The sequence below is a fragment of the Vitis riparia genome, chromosome 19 (genome assembly GCF_004353265.1).
Source record: "Vitis riparia cultivar Riparia Gloire de Montpellier isolate 1030 chromosome 19, EGFV_Vit.rip_1.0, whole genome shotgun sequence".
Classification (NCBI taxonomy): Eukaryota; Viridiplantae; Streptophyta; class Magnoliopsida; order Vitales; family Vitaceae; genus Vitis; species Vitis riparia.
This window is the reverse complement of record NC_048449.1, coordinates 23,641,124-23,653,589: the sequence shown is the minus strand read 5'-3', so window position 1 is coordinate 23,653,589 and position 12,466 is coordinate 23,641,124.

Genomic DNA, 12,466 nt, shown 5'->3' with positions numbered 1-12,466 from the left:
TTCTTCATCCTCTGTTTTGCAACTTTGGAATTGATGTAAGCATCATTTCTTAATTCCTCCATCTCATTAAGGTCTAAGCACCTCTTTTCCCCAACTCTGATCAAGTCCATGTTCAACCTCTTGATTGCCCACCAAGCTTTATATTCAACTTCCACAGGGAGGTGGCATGCTTTGCCATAGATAAGACGATAGGGAGACATGCCAAGAATAGTCTTATAAGTTGTTCTATATGCCCATAATGAATCATGTAGCTTAATAGACCAATCTTTTCTGCTTGTAATCACCACTTTCATCAGTATGTTTTTTATTTCCCTGTCTGCTAGCTCCACTTGCCCGGAAGTTTGAGGATGATAAGGTATAGCTACCTTATGCTTTACTCCATACTTGGCTAATAAGGCTTCAAAAGGTTTGTTGCAAAAATGAGTACCTCCATCACTGATTATGGCCTTAGGCACCCCAAATCTTATGAAGATGTTCTCCTTAAGAAATTTGAGAACCACCCTGTGATCATTCTGTTTACAGGGGATTGCCTCCACCCATTTGGAAACATAGTCCACCCCACCAATATATAAGAGTTACCAAAAGACATTGGGAAAGGTCTCATGAAGTTAATACCCCAAACATCAAAAAGATCAACTATAAGGATGGGGTTCATGGGCATTTGTTTCTTTTTGTAAGCTTCCCGAGTCTTTGGCATCTATCACAACTCCTACACATGATGTGGGAATCTTTGAAAAGCGATGGCCAAGTAAACCCTGATTGCAAGACCTTCATGGTTGTTTTCTGAGAGGCAAAGTGGCCTCCACAGGCATTCTCATGGCAATGGCTGAGGATCCCTTGTTGCTCTTCTTTAGGGACACACTTTCCTTATGATCTGATCTGCACAATACTTGAAAAGGAAGGGCTCTTCCCAATAATAAGCATGAATCTTTGCAAAGAAGTGCTTCCTGTCTTGCGCTTTCCACTCACTTGGAACTTCACCAGTAACCAAATAGTTAGCAATATGAGCATACCAAGGAGCTTTCTCTAGCAACATAAGTGATTCCTCAGGAAAATCATCATTAATAGGTAATACATGGGAATTATGTGTTATAGCCAACCTTGAAAGGTGGTCAGCTACCACATTCTCCACCCCTTTCTTGTCTCTGATTTGGAGATCAAACTCTTGTAACAAAATAATCCATCTGATCAACCTTGCTTTTGCATCTTGCTTCGTCAATAAATACTTCAAGGCTGAATGGTCAGTGAAAACAATGATGAAAGACCCTACCAAATAAGCACAAAACTTGTCTAAAGCAAACACCACAACTAACAATTCTTTCTCTGTAGTTGTGTAGTTTCTTTGAGCCTCGTTCAATGTTTTGCTTGCATAGTAGATCACATAGGGCTTCCCATCTTCTCTTTGGCCAAGTACAGCTCCTATAGCAAAGTCACTGGCATCACACATTACTTCAAAGGGTAATTGCCAATTAGGAGCCCTTACTATTGGAGTGGTTGTCAAAAATTGCTTCAATTGATCAAAACTCTTTTAACATCTCTCATCCCAGACAAACTTAGCATCCTTAGCTAAAAGTTCACAAAGAGGCCTTGACAGCTTAGAGAAATCTTGTATAAACCTCCTGTAGAACCCTGCATGGCCAAGAAATTGCCTTACTCCTTTTACAGTGGTTGGGGATGACAATTTGGCAATAAGTTCCACCTTTGCTTTATCAACTTCAATGCCTTTCTCGGAGATGATATGGCCAAGGACAATTCCTTGACGTACCATAAAATGACATTTCTCCCAGTTGAGCACCAAGTCTTTTTCAATGCATCTTTTAAGAACCGCTTCCAAATTTACTAAGCATTTTTCAAATGTACCTCCATATATGGTGATATCATCCATGAAAACCTCCATAATTCGCTCCACCATATCGCTGAAGATACTAAACATACATCTTTGGAATGTTGCAGGTGCATTGCATAAACCAAAAGGCATTCTTCTGTAGGCGTATGTTCCAAATGGACATGTGAAAGTGGTCTTCTCTTGATCTTCAACATCAATTTCAATTTGGAAATACCCTGAGTACCCGTCCAAGAAACAATAGAAAGGATGGCCAGAGACTCTCTCCAGCACCTGATCAATAAATGGGAGTGGAAAATGATCTTTCCTTGTCACTGTATTCAATTTCCTATAGTCAATACACACCCTCCAACCTGAAGTGAGGCGTGTAGCAATTTCTTCGCCTTTTTCATTCTGAACCACAGTAATACCTGACTTCTTTGGTACCACTTGAGTAGGACTCACCCAAGGGCTGTCAGATATGGGATAAATAATACCCGCTTGGAGTAGCTTCATTACCTCGGTTCGCACCACTTCTTGTAAATGAGGATTCAATCTTCTTTGAGGTTGACGAATTGGTTTAGCTTCTTCCTCCATATATATATGATGTGTACAAACCAAAGGACTGATTCCTTTCAAGTCAGATATTTGTCATCCTATTGCTTTCTTGCACCTCTTAAGAACTTCAAGTAGAGAAATCTCCTGATGACCGGTAAGAGATGAAGATATAACAACAGGACATTGGTTATTTTCTTCCAGGTATGTATATTTTAACTCCATGGGCAGAGGTTTCAAATTGAGTTTCGGGAATTCTTCTGTTACATCACCATGTCCCTCCTCCTTATCGAATAAAGGTAGGATCTCTTGGTTCCTCGTCTAACCTTGTAGAGTGGCAAGCACATCAGCGGGTTCAGACAACCCTTCTTCAAGACCCTCAAGACTTTCATTCAACTCGTCTTGCATATTCTGATCACAATGCTCCTCCACTAGAGTTTCAATAATGCATACCTCTTCTGGACCTTCTTCTTCTTCCGGAGCAATCAACTTCTTTGACATATGAAAGATATTAAGCTCAAGTGTCATGTTGCCAAAGGTGAGTTGCATAAGTCCATTCCTATAATTTATGATTGCATTTGAAGTAGCAAGGAATGGCCTTCCAAGGATGATAGGAACATAATTAGCTTTCTTAACTAAAGAATCAGTATCAAGAACAACAAAATCTACTGGATAGTAGAAATTATCAACTTGAACTAAAACATCCTCAATTATCCCCCTTGGAATTTTCACTGACCTATTAGCTAAAGATAGGGTGATTGATGTTGGCTTTAATTCATCAAGTCCCAATTGCTTATAAGCAGAGTATGGTAGCAAATTCACACTTGCTCCCAAATCTAACAAAGCTTTTTCCACTACCTTTCCTCCAATCATGACTGAAATGGTCGGACATCCCAGATCTTTGTACTTCAAAGGAGATTTGCATTGTATGATGACACTTACTTGTTCAGTCAAGAAGGCTTTCTTATTCACATTCAACCCTCTTTTGATAGTACAGAGGTCCTTTAGGAACTTTGCATATGTTGGAACTTGCTTAATCATGTCCAGCAATGGAATGTTGACCTTCACTTGGCTCAATACTTCAAGGATTTCTGATGCATTTTTTATCCCCTTTTTCCCATGCAAAGCTTGAGGAAAAGGTGGAGATGTGCGTTTTTTCATCAATTCTTCCTTAATAAGCTCTTTCTCTGGATTTGCATTCACTGTTGAATCACGGTCCTCCTTCTCTTCACTAATATCTTTCTTCTTTCCTTTCATTTCCTCCCTCTTCTTTGTCTCTTCTTCTTCTTTCTCTTCAACATATAGCTTGGGTGTTGGTGACTCAACCTTTTTACCACTCCTTAGAGTGATCAAGGCTTTAACATCTCTCACCTGTGAAGATTCTCCCTCATGAGTTTCCACTTCGTGGGTACCCTTGGGGTTTTGGTGAGGTTGAGAAGGAAATCTACCCTTCTCTTGCACTGTGTTCAAATTAGTGAGCCTTGAGATTGAGTATTGGAGATTATCTATCTTCTGAGATAAGTCATTTTGCAGCCCATCAATCCTTTTATTCACAGTATTCTCTACACTGTAATTCTTTGACTGAGTTGAGAGTTGATGGATTTTTGTTCTCCAATAAAATCTCCCATAACCTTGCTGAGATTCACTATTGCTTGTTCAAGACTTGAAGCTTGTTGAGATGGTTGAGATGGTTGAGCCGGCTGTTGGTACTGAGGTGCTCTTGGCTTCCATGAAAAATTTGGATGATTCCTCCAACTTGAGTTATAAGTATTGCCATACGTAGCATTGCTATTGGCTTGAATTGTCCAATGACATTTGCTTGTTCTTCATACATTTCTCTAGCAACTGGAATTGAAGGGCACTCCTCCACCAAGTGTTCATAAGATTGACAAATAAAACATAGCTTTACTTGCACTGGTGTTTCAGCAACAGCTTGCACTTCATTCATCTTTTTCAGTTCTAGCTCCTCCACTCTTCTTATCATAGCTACAAATTTTGCTTTCATATCATTATCTTCATTCAGGGTGTACATCCCAGTCTTAGCCTGAAGAGCATTTGGTTGAGACTTCATCTTTCCCACTTCTCCTCTGTGCGGTTCATCCCATCCTCTTGAGACTTCAGCTACATAACTCAAGAAATCCACAGCTTCCTCAGGATTCTTACTCATGAAATCCCCTCCACACATTGTTTCGAGGAGTTGCTTCATTGAGGAAGACATCCCATCATAGAAATAACTCACCAACAGCCATGTATCAAAGCCATGGTGAGGACAAACATTAATGGCTTCCATGTATCTTTCCCAACACTCATAGAATTTCTCATTCTCTTTAGCTAAGAAGTTTGAAATTTTCCTTTTCAAGCTATTTGTTCTGTGAGTAGGAAAAAATTTCTTGAGGAATTCAGCTTGTAAATCAGTCCAAGTACGGATACTCCTTGGCCTTAAAGAATTAAGCCAAATCTTGGCCTTATCCTTTAAAGTAAAAGGAAATAGTTTAAGCCTCATCAGGTCGATGGAAGCTCCTCCCTCTCGGAATGTATTACAAACATCTTCAAATTCCTTGATATGGGCATAAGGATTCTCACTTTCCATTCCATGGAAAGTTGGCAGAAGTGGCACAATATGGGGTCTGATCACTAGCTGCTCTGTAGGGGGCACTATACATGATGGTGCACTCATACGAGGTGGATGCATACGGTCCCTCATTGATCTAAATTCATTGGGATTGTCTTGATGATCATGGTGACTATGCTGATCCTCAGGTGTAGTTTCCATGATGTTCAAGATTACTTCCAACTCTTTGTTATGAGGTGTTTCAAGTTTAACAAGCCTTCCTCCACAATCTCGTATCCACTTTGGCATACACAACTAGTATCAACTGTAACAAAGAAAGAAAAACAAAAACAGAGGAAAACAAAAAAAAAAAAAAAAAAAACTACCAAAAAGAGTTCAATTAACTAAAACTAAATTAAAAACTATGCTAGAATATAAACGAGTAAAAGAAAAAACTAAAAGAGTTAGTAAAATGAGAGAAAACTCACCAAACTTGTGATGAAAACCACAAGTACCCTGAAATAATATCACTATGAAGTTGGCACCTTCCCCGGCAACGACGCCATTTGATTCGTTCCCAATTGGTGTCTCAGTTGATTCATGTCCAGCTGGTGCTCCTTGATTGAGGTAGTAATCAACAAAATTTATAACCTATTACACCATGAACTAGGGTAGCAAAGACAAAGCTACTATAGCATAGTGGCTCTAGGATCGTTCACTGGGAAGGGTTTTCAACTCACAACTGATACCAATTCAAAGCTGAGTTGGTGCTTTTTCATTTCAAGGTTAGCTTTAAAAGAAAACATAAAGATGTTTGAGTGAAAAGGGTTTGGTCTTAAACTAACCAAAAAGAAAGTAATGGAAATTACTTATGAAGAAAAACATTCTTTGGAGGTTTAGGTTCACAGGGGAGGTTCCTTATGCAAAAATAGAGCTCTGGTCATTTGGTTCATTTCCTCGCATTAGAGAATTAACATATAGTCAATTCTCTAACCGGTGTTGTACAACTGTTTCCCTTTAATGGGTTCAAACACTAAATCCCTCTCACTGATGCATCTTGCAATGGCTCATACCTCTCACCTAACATTTACCATTCAAGATGATCTTTAACCTTGGATTACCCGTCAAAAGCTCGCAAGAGATAACTAATGGATGTCTCCTTGGAGTCCAAAAGCTTACCAAGTGTTGGCAATTCTAGAAAATCCTACCTTCAAGTCACTTCCCAAAAGCTCGCAAGAGATAAACAAGTGCATCTCCATGGACAGAGATCACGTGCCTTACCAAGTGTTGGCTCAAGTGACTTGAAGGTGTTTTAAGTTAACTAAAAACATAGAAATCATTAAAGGATCACACTTTCTTTTCATTAATGACTGAAACCACAAAGCTACTAATTCTTGCACTTTGGAACCTTTCCCGGCAACCTTAACTCCAAGGAACTAAAAGTCTAACCACTCATTCTCTGAGGAAACTTCCTCAGAGCTTGTTTGGCTAGTAAGAAAACTAACGAGAAAACAATTATATGAAGGAAAAACAGAGCAAGTGCTCTGTGAATTATATTTCTTCCTTCCGCTTATTACATCATAGATATCTTTGTAAAGAAAATTACAAACTATATATATGAGGTTATTCACCCTTTTTACTTACTTAAAGACAAAGGAATCCTATGATAGGTGGATTACAAGGAGAGTTTGGGGATTTAGACAACAAATATCTAAAGCAAAATATCCCAAAATATCTCAAAATGTCGGTTGGAAATATCAGGAAGCTTCAAGAGAACACCGCAGCACTGTATACTGAGAGAAAAACTCTCCGGGTAAGTGCTATCAGAGGATCCGAATATGTCTATCCGGAGAAGTTGAAACGTTTTCCTCTCCCATCCGACTGTGAGATATCCGGATGTAAAATGTCGGCGCATGGAATTCGGGATGCGAAATGTCCCGCGCCGCCAGGCTATCCGAATCCCCCCAAGAGGACATGCGCCGCCATGCTATCCGGAGCAACTCCATCCGGATTCCCTTAGGAGGACATGTGGCGTGTTCCCCTATCCGGACTCGTGAACATCACACCCTAACGATAGCATATCCTATCCGGATTTGTTGTCCGGATCATTGACTTAATGTGAGCAAGCCTTGCTACAGCCCACGTTCCGCCGCCATCCTGTTCGGACATCTTTTACTCCTTGTATTCCGGACCTGCTTATGGCAAAGGACTTCAAAGCTTCGGTTCTACATGTTTCTGAGCTTTCCATTGTTTTGCCATGGATTCCAAAGAACTCTCTTCATTCTCGGATTACTTTGGTGATCAAAAAGCTATCAAAACACCAAAACTTACACAATTTGATTAGAATTGATTGCAAGGCTCCTTAATATGTTAATTGGGTTAAAAGGTGATAACTATTACTCAAAAGTGTTTATAAGAGTTAATTACAAGCTATCAAATAGCACTTTTTGAGTAGTAATCAACAATCTACTAAGTAATCGTGGATAGTGGGGCAGTTAAAACCCGAACATCATGCTCCACTGAAAGCTCATCTCAATGAAAATCACAAGAATAGAGACCAGTAAAGCAAATACAATATCTCTCAGCCGAGTGATGAAAGCTATAACAGATCTGTGAGAAAACCATCACCTCTACAGTTGGAGGAAGGAATATGCCCCAGTATGGCATTAGATGTAGCCGATCTATCCTGATGACTCGAGAATAACTCCACTGGGATGAATAGGAAATGTGACATATACCCCTCTGAAATGACGATGTGGGAATCTATGCGCCTGAGACAACCCCATGCAAAAATCACGATCACACCAGAAAGTATGAACCTAACCCAATGACTCAAGAAAAGGCTCCACCAGAGAATCAAGACAAAATGAAATCGAATCATCCACCTCGATGCGTATCTCATAACTAGGGACGATCATGCAAATCACTAGGGATCAACAAATCTCGACCAAAAAGGGAAAAATATGCCCCAATATGGCATCAAATGTGTGACAAGTCGGGAAAATCAACTAACATCAAATCATGCATCAATAGATATGTAATCCTGGTCATTCGAATCCATAACTAAACCATACCCACCGATCCAAGATGCATATCTCAGATGGAGGGGCATGATGGCATTTGAGTGCCGAGAAGTGAGTGCCTAACTAGATGACTCCAGAGAGGCCTCACTGGAGAATCCTCATAAAATAGCAAACAAGTCATCGTCTCGGAGTACCTCTCGCAAGTGGGGATAAGCATGCAACTCCATGAAGATCTGTAAACCTCATCCGAAACGGAAATATGCCCTAGTATAGCATCAGATGTACGATAAGTCAAAAATCGGGTGACATGAAATCATCCATCATCAAATGTGAGATCTCCATAATCCAAATCAAACTCGAACATCTATGAAACATCTCCAGGAATAATAAGCATGACGGCAACCAAATGCCGAAAAATGTGGGTGTGGCTGAATGGCTCCAGAGAGGCCCCACTAGATGATCATAATAAAATAGCGAACCAGTCAATCACCTCGGCGTACATCTCGCAAGTGGGGACAAACATGCAACTCCGTGAAGATCTGTAAATCTCGCCCGAAACTGAAATATGCCCTAGTAATGCATTGAATGTGTGGTAGGTCAGAAATCAAGTGACGTGGAATCATACATCATCAAATGCATGATCGATAATCCAAACACAGCTGAATCAGATCTAAATATCAAAGAGGCGTCTCCCAGAAGAAGAAGCATGACAATATCTAGATATCAACCAAATCTCAGACACCTGTCCAAGTAGAGGCTGTCAAAGGCGACATCTGATCCCATGGCCTCAAGGTGGTTTTAAGACACGAGACGTAACGTAGGCTAGGGTGATAGGGTGATAGAAATGAAAGGAAACTAGGCCCAAATACCCAATGAACAGAAACCCATGCCCTCATGTATGAAATGCAACATGTATAGAAAATCTCGTGAGCCATGGAATTAACGGTGCCTAATGTGAATATGATGTCAATGAGGAGACAAATGAAGCAAATCGAACTGATAATGAGATGTGTAATGACGGTACAAGGGAAGTATCAAACCCGAGATGGGTCATTGTAAGAAAAGAAGAAGAGGCGAAGTGAAAATGATAAATCAGAAGCGAAAAACGAGGATGATGATGAAACAAATAACACAAAGAGGAGTAGTGATTGACTCAAATCAGACATGAAGTGAAGTCACATCAACAATGAACGTAATGATGGAAGGGACAATGACCCAGAGCTCCTAAAAGAAGGTCACTCATCTCACTCTCAAAATATACAATAAAATGAATACAAAGCATGGGGGTTCGGAAAGCTCACATACGAACTCCCCTCAACAAACATACTCAATCAAGTGACCCTTGAACATCAATACACACTCAATGATAGAGAATAATACACACATGCTCTTATTATTTTTCTTTTTCATTCCTTTTTTTTAAAAAAAAAACATAAATTTAAATGTACATGCTCTGAACGCAAACAAAGAAGATCCAAAGACAAGGTCAAAAAAATGAATAAACATACTCTCAAATGCCAATGTAGCATAAACTCTCTCTAACGAAGTGACCCTCTCCAGCTAAGGATCCCTGGATTGATGTCTGTGGGATAGATAGTGAAAATGACATGACTACCCTCCATGTGATGAACTGAGGAGGATCACCGCTCAGGGTGAAAGAAAATGGTGCAAAACAAGCAGCAGATAGAATAAAGAAGATGAGATGAATAACACAACCAGTGAGGTGAGATGAAATGCAATGATGCAGTGATGAGAAAAGATAATGAGAAAAATGTGCTCTTAGGTCCAAGGCTCATGGAACCCCCTAACAATGCATGCATACACTAAAGGGCCTCTATCCCAGTGCGAAAGTGTGAGCAAGGCAATAAGAAAGAAATGTTATAATGCACATGTGAGGCTCAATGGGCTAGCAACAAACTATGTATCAAAAGGGTGAAATGGTATATGGCTAAACCGAAATGACGGCCACCCATCCTACGACCATGGTCTCAAACATAGTACCTCTTCAGCTGATCCACATTGGTCGGCTCTAAGAATTGGTTTCCATCTAAATCCATCAACCATGCAGCGCCCTATGGGGTCAACTCCCTGATGAAATAAGGTCCACTCCAAATGGGTCTGAACTTTCCTCTAGGATCTCTGATCAATCCTCTGATGACTTTCAAGACTAAGTCACCTACATGTAGTGGACCCGCTTTTTGAAAGCGCAGGCCATCTTCCTCTGATATGCATGAACATGGTCAACTGCTCTCAATCTCCTCTCATCTAGGAGATTGAGCTGATCAAATCGAGCTAGAGCTCAATCTGTCTGGGGAATCTGCTGCTCTAATACTACCCTCAGTGAACCCATTTCGATCTCAACTGGTAGCACTGCCTCCATATTGTACACCAATGAGTAGGGTGTGGCTCCTGTAGAGGTGCGAAAAGAAGTCCGATAAGCCCACAATGCGAAAGGGAGCTTCTCTGACCAATCCCGAGAAGTCTCAACCATCCTCCACAAGATCCTCTTAATATTCTTGTTCGCGGCCTCTACTGACCCATTCGTCTGTGGCCTATACGCAGACGACCTATGATGTTGGATGTCATATCTCTGTACTAAGGTGTCAACCTCTGCTCTAAAATGTACCCCTTTATCCGGGATCAACTCGTAAATGACTTCGTAGCGACATATAATGTGTTATCTGATGAAACTGGCAACCTTAGTTGATGTCAATCTCGCATATGAAGCGGCCTCCACCCACTTGGTGAAGTAATCGATAGCAATAAGGATGAACTCATGACCATTGGAAGATTTAGGCGAAATCTTCCCAATGATGTCGATGCCTCACACTGAAAACAACCACGATGACGTCAACGCATGTAACTCCGAGGACGGCACGTGAATGAGATCCTCATGTATCTGACACTCGGGACATCTCTGAACAAACTAGCAACAATCCATCTCCATGGTCAACCAAAAATAGCAAGTCCTCATGATCTTACAGGCCAACATATGTCCTCCCATATGTGGTCCATAGACTCCTACATGAACCTCTCTCATCACTCGATCGACAGAGGCGCAGTTTAAGCATAATAGCAACATCCCATTTGGTCATCGCCTGTATAGTGTCTCGCCACAAATAAAAAATCAGGCTGCCAACTGTCTCAATGCTCTTTTATCCTTGGCCGTGGCAACCTCGGGATATATGCCAAGTCTCAAAAAGTGGTATATGTCATGGTACCATGGCAAACCATTATCTGGCTCTGTATCATCAATCAAACAACAATAGGCAGGAGTAGATCTCGACTCGATAAGTAAAGGGCGAACAATGGAATCGGCAGGAATATCGATCATGGAAGCTAGAGTAGCTAAAGCATCAGCAAACTGGTTGTGCTCTCTAGGCAGATGTGTGTATCTCAAATCATCAAATCTCCCAACTAGTAGCTCCAAATATGTGTGATAAGGATCAGAACATGCATAGAGAATGACCGGAATGGGAGTGGATGCGTACTTGGGCCACGAGCCACAATGCACTATTTAGGGAAAGGATTAGTGCACAATTAATGAATGCAAAACATAGCTCAAGTGTCACTAAATCGAATAATAAATCATCAAATGCCACATTTCATTTCACTCAAATTTATTTTTAAATATCTGATGTTGGGCCCCACCAAAGCCCATTTTATTTTCGCGTGAACCAAATCCGTAAATGCCATCACTTGGAATTACAAAATTTGGTTCTCGCTTATTTTAAAACATTTTTAAAAAATGGAATTTATGAAAATTGCTTGCCATAAGAGAAAATAGTAGCAAATATTTTATTGAAAATGAGATTGTGAATTATCCTAAAAATTCTAAAGACGAAAATTTGAAAAGATAAAATTACGTGATAAAAGTGGAGTTTCGAAAATTTAGAAAAAAAAAACTAAACCTGAGAAATCATATGGAAAATGGGAAAGTGGAGAATCATTTCAAAATTCCAGAAAGGAAGAAATAATGATAAAGAAAAAGAAAAGAGAAAAGAAGAAAAAAAAAACACGTAACCTGAAGTTGCATGCCCAAGGTGGCCATGCATAGGTTTCCCTCCACATGCCTTCTTTTCATTCTCAAAGCTTGCCCTGCAACAATGGCTGGAATAGCATCCTTCAACAAGGACCGCCATACTTCCACCATCTGCAGAGATTAGGTTCTTTCCTTTTATCATCTCTCTTATTCTGGAAGTTTGGAACTGGATGACTCGGTTCTTCTCTCCTCTGATGCCCACGGTACAAGCGACCTTTATACTCACAACCGTAAGTGGACCCATTAATGAACAAATGCCCAAGTAAACCAGCATATTTGTCTGTCCATATCGAGGTTCAAAATATAAGATCAAACCCAATACTGCAGATAATGTAGCTGCTACATATATTAGGAATACTGGTTGAGTTGCCAGAGCCTAGATTTCTTATATCGAATTTGGAGTGTGCTCTTGAGGTGCATAGATCACAATCACCACTGATCCCACAATGCAGGAAACACATCCCAGAACACCC